This window comes from Penaeus monodon, chromosome 13 (assembly GCF_015228065.2).
Source record: "Penaeus monodon isolate SGIC_2016 chromosome 13, NSTDA_Pmon_1, whole genome shotgun sequence".
Lineage (NCBI taxonomy): Eukaryota > Metazoa > Arthropoda > Malacostraca > Decapoda > Penaeidae > Penaeus > Penaeus monodon.
In genome coordinates, this window is record NC_051398.1 from 12,372,187 (window position 1) to 12,379,627 (window position 7,441).

The window sequence follows — 7,441 nt, forward strand, 5'->3', positions numbered from 1 at the left end:
ATTTCAAGTTGGGATGAGATGGTATTGTAACCTGACAATATTCTCATGAGAATGTTACTTCCACTATTGTCTTTGCACAATCATCTTTTGTATGATATTACACACATTATTGCATACAGTTCAACCTCTGTATGCACAAAGTTTCCTTTGTGTATCCTACATCTTTTTCAACAAACCTTTGTTAGACAGCCATGCTGGAAACATTGAACATTCTCTAATAAGACTTTTACTCCCTTTTTGCTTCTCAAAGGGTAATTCGTTCACGGCTGAGTATGCTTTGGTACTTTTTACTATCACCACTTCTGCTACCATTCCTGCTTAGCCATTACCATTTCTTTTGTTACCATTTACTACCTAATAAATTAAAGAGACAAAAAATCTGCTTTTCCCGCCATTAAGAACTAAGATACAGGCTCATATCATCACCACTAATAACAACTCGTTTACGGTGGTGGTAGCGGGGAAATTGCTACTTTTTGTGAAAGGGTACAGCTGGGCACAATTCACGAACGACGAGGCACGACGGAAGCGCGATACAGGTATGCCCAAGAGTCGGCAACAAAGCATGAATTGACAGTAGGCTGTAAAGCAGAGGTTCTTAACCTATTTGTAACTGCATACTTCCTAGACATTTTGATAATTTACCATGTCCCATTAATTGTTAATGAAAATATTACATTGTATATTTCAAACTATATATTATGCACAGACTATATGGGATCTCTTACTGAGACCAACTGAATGACCTCATACATATTGCAAATATCTTGATGTTATATAGAATATATATGAACTAAAGGGTAGTTCACAGAGCTTTTCAAAACAACTAAACACTATAAGTAAATTACAAGAAGTAAAAAGTGAAAACTAACTAATAACTTGATTGAGAGCAGATTATAAGTTATTTGAAATGTACTTTACAGTAGTGCACTGTTTGTACCGTCCTTTTAAAATGGTATACGAATTTGAATAATTAGGAAAGCCAATGATTAAAAAAACAAAAACTTCCTCCTCTTTCTCTCCCTAGATCTCGTTGTATATGTTCATCATTCGATATATTCTTTCATTTCCTCTATCCCTCTGTCTCCCACGTCTCGGGAAAGTTGACGCCACTGCATAAATGGTCGTTTTGTGTATATGATATAACATATTAATTGTATGTAGAGAATTTTTATGAGTTTTCCACGTTTGCCAGTATAGGTGCTGACTTCGGCATTATTACCAATAATTATATTTTATAGAATGAGAGGCTTTCAAACCTGTGTGACGTTTTGGGTTTAGTGACGAAATTAAATATTCCCAAATACAGAGATAATATAGCAGTGAAAGGATACTCCCACTGAGTGCATATGCCCTGCATTAACCTTTCGCAAAACGTGTTTTGCCTAGGTTTATAACACTCAAGGTAAACGATTTCGTCACGCAATGCACCTACCAGAAGATGATTATTGTGAACCAGGCTTGTCAAACTCAAAACCCTTCGAGTGCCAGTTTTTATTTCAGCTATCATCATGTGGACCAAGAAATAAATGCCTTTTCTTTCTTTCTTTCTTTTACGTGATTTAAAACTGTCTGATAATACGTACCTGTTAGTAATGTTAATTTTACGTATTAAAATCTAAATGGCAACATTTTTTTATGTATATTCGTTAATCATGAGTAACTACACTTTACTGTACTATTTTATTTTGATTATCACACATATGAGATTATCTTTATCATGACACCAACACACAGGCAGAATGAAAACTCCTATACAATTTGTGTCTTTTACTGCCCTGTGCTGCAAAAGAAAAAAATAATCTACGGAAAAGTTTATGGCTGTGTCATCGGCGTAAAACCGTTTCATGAGTTTCTTTTTTAATAGTTATATTCATCTTCCTTTTACAATATCGGTATTGTTAGAGATAGCAATATATGTGAAACTAATACCTTTCTGAAATATACGTTATTCGTGAATTTTCATGACGATCTAGTAATTTCACAAGCTAATAATTATTATTGTCAACCGGAAATGATTTCGTATGTTCGCTTATTGAGTTCCATAATGTTAAAATTAGATCATAAATGCTATGATAACTATTCGTAGTCACAAGTGCAAGACTAATTAGATAAAGCATGTATAACTGCATATCAAAACACCATTTCAGTAATTAAGTGATTGGTTATTTTTATTTCATAGTTTTTGTTTTGATCACCGGGTATTGAAGGGCAAAGACAGACACGGCGGTCTTTTCCCCATCTCTAGTTATGAGGCGGGGCAAAATCACCCCATATCTCGGGGCCCCTCTATGCCAAGGAGTAGTGTGACCGCGGCCTAAGTAACTAGTGTGAAAAGCTTCAAAGCTAGAAATGATGCCTTATGCCGGAGCAGCCCATGGACCATGGCATCAATAAAAAAAAAATTCTGGGTTAAGATTTTTGCAGAATTTGCAATATTTTGCCCTCGACAAGCCCCCTATAGGTTGCCAACTCCTATATAGAATTGGAAGAGGGATTATTACAGCAAATTGATAATTTTAACCTTTTTGGATTATGCTAAAAAAAAAGGTTAATACTGCTATCATCTACTGTTGAAATAGAGAGAGTATTAAATGAAGCTTACGTTTTCTCCGGTTCTTGTTTGTACTCCATGTAATAATGACATATGGAAAAAAATTAACCAAATGTTATATTCATTATTTTTTATCATTATTATCATTATTCTTAAATCGCTGTTGTTGTTGTTATTATTGCTAGTAGTAGTAGTATCTGTACTAAATGCTCACTTTTCACACTTGTTTCTAGGACTAATTGATAATACACATAAACATATTAAATTATATGTATATAATTTACATCATATGCATTATATATATACATATATTTATAATGCATATGGGGGTGTGTGCTAGCATTTTTTTGTGCGTGTGCGCATGCGTCTGCGTGTGCGCTTGCTTGCTTGAAAAAAAAAAAAAAAAAAAAAAAAAAAAAAAAAAAAAAAAATATATATATATATATATATATATATATATATATATATATATATATATATATATATATATATATATATATATATATATATAATGCATATGTGCGTGCGTGTGTGAGCAGCCCCAAAATGAGGTAAACTCAAATTAAGAAAATGTAAAGATAAGTCTTCAGATTGGCTTTTTTAAAGCCAGCACTGACAATCCTGCACAACAGTGTGTCGAAATATGTTCGCAGGTTCGAATGTCCCAACGACGTAAATTTAACATGTATGCAAATATTCATCGCAATGTTTTTTACTCGCCCCGATACATGTGTATGCATGTATAGCGACATCACAGGATCCCTTCCTTGTAAGCACTGACATTTAAGGGTACAGTTACCATTACTGTCACATATGTGCTCAAATCGTCATATCACTGTTCGCAAAAGCATAACAACAATTGGAATTCACAGTTCATTTGGTAGCTACTTGGTAACAGTGCATTTCTATTATTGTATATGTATTTTCAGCTTTTGGATGATTATGTTACATAAACCATGGGATCTACTGCTACACCGGCACTAAAATTACAAACTCCAAAGCTGCAAAACAATAAATACATCACATAATTCCGAACAAATCGCCGTAATACGCCACATTTTCCTTTTCTCTCTCCAGAAAATGAAGCTAATTGGTTGAAATCAAGATGTATTACATGCATATATACATATATATATATATATATATATATATATATATATATATATATATATAATATATATATTATATATATACATATATATATATATATATATATATATATATATATATATATATATGTGTGTGTGTGTGTGTGTGTGTGTGTGTGTGTGTGTGTGTGTGTGTGTTTGCGTGTGTGTGTGTGTGCGTGTGTGTGTGTGTGTGTGTGTGTGTGTGTGTGTGTGTGTGTGTGTGTGTGTGTGTGTGTGTGTGTGTGTGTGTGTGTGTGTGTGTGTGTGTGTGTGTGTGTGTGTGTGTGTATGTATGCGCTTATGCCTGTGATAAGAAAAAATAGTTTAGTAGAAAGTTTTGTATCAATAGATAAGTGCAATAGAGGCAATAGAGGGTACTTGAATACAACGTACTTATGCAGTGACTTAAGCAATGAAAGTTTGAGGTTGATTTTTCGAGAAAAAAAAAATAATCATTTCTGTACTGCACACAAACAGTACAGAAAATGAGCAATGGCTTAACCTGACAGCCAGATCGCTGAGGAGTAGATCTTATTCAGCGGCCGTCATACTTGTACCTGACTGCTCAGACTGAGTGGTTCTCACAGTCTATCCGGATGTACCATATCAAGCAGGGGAGTCTGTGCGCGGTGTGGCCTCCTAGCCTCATTACTGGTAAGGACCGGAAGCAATGCGACGCTGCCAAATATCGTCTGGAAGGTGGTATTTCGCGTCCGAATCAGGGAAGAAGGTCCATGTTCTCTTGAGCGTAATTTTAAAAACGAAGTGACAGTATAGAAATGGGCATGAAGGTCGATTTGGGTTTGTATAAAGGAAAATTAAAAAAGAAAAAAAAAGTCTGATTGGAAGACGATAGTACCGTATCGTCATATAGAACATTTCAGTAGTTACTGGTCGATATTTCCTTCCGGTTATGTGAAACTATAATCAGACGCCATGTACATTGATCGCAAGCTTCATTCACGCTTTCTTTCCCGGAGCCTATTACAAGACTCGTATGACAGGAGAGAAAACAATACTGTTTACTGTTTCCTCTGAAAGGCTGATTTCTCTTTTCTTGATGATCACTAAAAATACACCTCATTTTAACAGAAGAGATTTTGTACAATAGTTTTTCTTTGAAAAAGTAATTTGAAACAGTAGCTAAAAAAATAATTTATTCAAGGCCAGTTCAGTAGCAAAGATATATATATATAAGAAGCCATGTTTGTAAACATTAACTTTACTATATTTATCAAAATATGTGAACCATAACTTTATCAAAATATTTTCATGGTTTAAATGAGAAAAATTACATTTTCTCTCCTACGCCCACCTTAAATACATTTTTCTCAAGGTCTTGAGTTTATCGGTGATAACAGTAATGAGTAGCAACAGCAATAGAAATGATATTGATAGTTATAATAAGAAAAATAAAATTTAGAAAACTATTATAATGATACTGTAGCATTGATAATAATAACTATTTACTGCTATAACTCTGATAATGGTAATACATTTATAACAAAGTTATTTATGATACTTTAATTGTAATAGTAAAAGAGATACAACTACGGCTACAGTAAGGTTACCAGCAACGAAAAATTATAAATGAAGATATTTTACTACTTGTCAAGTCATGAGTCACTATGCCACTCCCACCCCCACCCGCCACTGAATATATCTCGGTGACGTCCTTGACAGTAGAAAGGATATCTTACCAAATTCCATCATTACAGAATAACATAGCAAATGTACGTGTTCAAAAGTAAGTGAAGCACACTTGATTAAATATCTAGCCTTAGTTAATTATATGTGGCCTATTTAAGTAAAGGTGGCCGAAAAGACCATTTCATGTAAATGACGGATAAATGTAAATATATTTCATGACATGGTTTCTGATGATAATTTAATCAGGGTTTCCTTATCAACAAAAGTAATCATAAGTTTCTCAGCATTTATTATTTTTTTATAAACAAATTAAGTTTAAGCTCGTCAACGCCAAATTGTTTATTTTGTGATTTTTCTTAAGCACAAATTCAAACGAATCGATAATTGATATCAGGTTATTAGCAATAACTAGTTAAGTTGTAAAGAATAATTATCCAACAATAATTCTACACGATCTCCAATTCTTACCAGTCGAAGCCTCTTCATAACAGCGTTATGTGTCCTTTAATAAGCCTGAACTCCTTACCATAAATATTCATTTACGCGTGTCTGTCTCGTTACACTGAATAACGAATGCTGAATAAAATTTCCAAAGGAGCCATGATAATGAAATAGACTATACAGTGCAAGACAAGAAAAACGAATGCTGAATAAAATTTCCTAAGACTCATGATAATGAAATAAAATATATATTGTGAGACAAAGAATACTGAAATGCTGAATAATATTTCCAAGGAATCAAGACAAGGAAACGAATATACAGCGTGAGATAAGAGTACAGGCAGGGTTCTGTTCTCCGGAGAAACGCTGAAAATCATTGTCCTAACTACACTCATCCTACAGGTAATATGGATAGAGATACACGACCTTCGTTAGTGTGCAGGCACGCTTTTCTAACTTTTCTAACTTCAATTCAACATTACTTTTGTAGCGTCTACATTTTCCATTGGCCAATTTAAAACTTTCTTCTATTCATATTTATGGATAAAACGATGTCACAATGCTTAATATTGCTAATATTGAAGTCGTTGCAAGTTTTGTTTAAAGGAATATTTTATGTGTATAAGAGCAGAAGGTCCTTTTAAGATGATGCTTAAAAAGAGATAAAGGCGTGGAGATTGAGATGAGCATATTTTCATACAGAAATACTGATTTGATTAAAATCGTGCATAATTACTTAGTACTGCAAGGCGTCGGTATGTGGCATTTACCAAATAGACACATGATCCCCAACAGAAAATTACGAAATGCTCATGCTAAAAAGCCACTGTCAGCATTGCAAGTGCATTTGAAAAAAAATTATGATTAAAACATGTAAATGTTTAATTTGTATATGATAATAAACCATGTACGCACGCACGCACACACACACACACACACACACACACACACACACACACACATGTATATACATACATATATATATATATATATATATATATATCTTCTTCTTTTAACGGTAGGTTCATGTCTGAGCCGCCGTGGTCACAGCATGATACTTAATTGTAGTTTTCATGTTGTGATGCTCATGGAGTGAGTACGTGGTAGGGTCCCCAGTTCCTTTCCACGGAGAGTGCCGGTGGTACCTTTTTAGGTAATTATTCTCTCTATTTATCCGGGCTTGGGACCAGCACTTGACTTGGGCTGGCTTGGCCATCCAGTGGCTAGGTAGGCAATCAAGGTGAAGTTCCTTGCCCAAGGGAACAACGCGCCGGTCGGTGACTCGAACCCTCGACTTCAGATTGCCGGCGTGACAGTCTTGAGTCCGACGCTCTAACCATTCGGCCACCGCGGCCTTGACAATCATGGACTTCCATGATTTTTTCTTAGCAATTTAGAGCGGTGGTTTGCCATTGCCTTCCGCCCGGTGTTTGTTTTTTTTTTATCGAGTCACCATCTCTATTTACCCGGCACTGACATGAGCTGGCTTGGCCACCCAGTGGCTAGGCAGGCAATCGAGGTGAAGTTCCTTGCCTAAGGGAAACAACGCGGCGGTCGCTGACTCGAACCTTCGAACTCAGATTGCCGTCGTGACAGTCTTGAGTCCGACGCTCTAACCATTCGGCCACCGCGGCTCAGCATATATATATATATATATATATATATA

The 7,441-nt window shown here is 35.1% G+C and overlaps 1 long non-coding RNA gene across 1 annotated transcript in view; it reads left to right on the forward strand.

The window, feature by feature from the left end:
- Positions 1-7,441, forward strand: part of LOC119580143 — a 14,581-nt gene that overhangs the window by 6,028 nt on the left and 1,112 nt on the right. The window lies entirely within an intron of this gene.